Below are 1,147 nucleotides of genomic sequence, written 5' to 3'. Positions count from 1 at the left end.
TCTTCTGGCAGAAAGTGGTCGGAACACACGAAACCACTTTCTGAGCCCAGACCATCGGGGCCATCGCGGTTGATAGCTCGAAGCCACACTGCTCTGCGCTGTGGCTCGCTGGGCAGCTTGTGAAAGCGAACGTTGTTCGCACTTTCATAAGTTGTGCGGCACTGTCTGACGACGCACACAGTTGGCATAGAGAGGACTAAGCCACCGAGAACACACAGTAGAACAAAACTTGCGACGCTGCACTGACTGCACTGACCGAGCCCAGCAAACCGACGGGAAGGCATGGATACACACGTGAAAGAGCCCGGATGTACTTGAAAGCGGAACCGAGCAGATCACTCACTGTGATTGTACAGCTTAGAACTCAGAGCGCCAAAATAGCTCTGCTGCTTTTTCTTTTTTTAGTATCCTATAATTATATTACTTCAGAGCAAAATAAAGTGAACGCTCTCTTTGTAACTTCTCTTAACATGACGTATCACTGACGTCACATTTTAGTGCTTTTAGCGGCCGACGGTCGCGCATGGTCGCTAGCGATCTCCAAAGAACTGCGATTTCAAATGGGTGTCATCAATTACAGAATGGATATTGTGCCGAAATATTTCGGAATTGGTATGTCTAATCCATATTAAATCAGGGAAAATTGCAACCAGGAAGTTTCATTTTCGTTTCATGACCCCTTTAAGACCGCCTCCAAGCCACAGCAGCCGGCGAGCCACCACCCAAGCTGGCCAGCGCTAGAGTGCTTGGAGGCGTCTGGTGACTTCTACCGTATGCCAACGTCAGCATTATCCCAACCAGCCGGTGACGAAACACTAACGACCACTCCCGGTTTAACCCCCAACCAGGAGCCACATCATCCGGGGCTGTCACCGCAGTCATTGGCCGAGTGTGCGGTCGCTCGCCACTTGCCAAGCACCGTCTCCCTAAAGGAAGCCGAAGTGCCCATCCCGCCTGAGGTCATTGTGATCGAAGACCTGATCATGCAGCTCATGTTTGCAGCTGATCACACGGCTTCTGCCCAAGACGGCTTGACTGCACGCGGTACTTTGGTAAGAACCACAAGCTCGAGAACAAGTACGTCAGCATTACCTCAAGAGCAGGACTTGCCTCGTAAGCCAGTGCGTGAACCTCGCCCTGCGTTGCT

This window comes from Rhipicephalus sanguineus, chromosome 1 (genome assembly GCF_013339695.2).
Source record: "Rhipicephalus sanguineus isolate Rsan-2018 chromosome 1, BIME_Rsan_1.4, whole genome shotgun sequence".
Taxonomy (NCBI): Eukaryota; Metazoa; Arthropoda; class Arachnida; order Ixodida; family Ixodidae; genus Rhipicephalus; species Rhipicephalus sanguineus.
Note: the sequence above shows the minus strand (reverse complement) of the source record.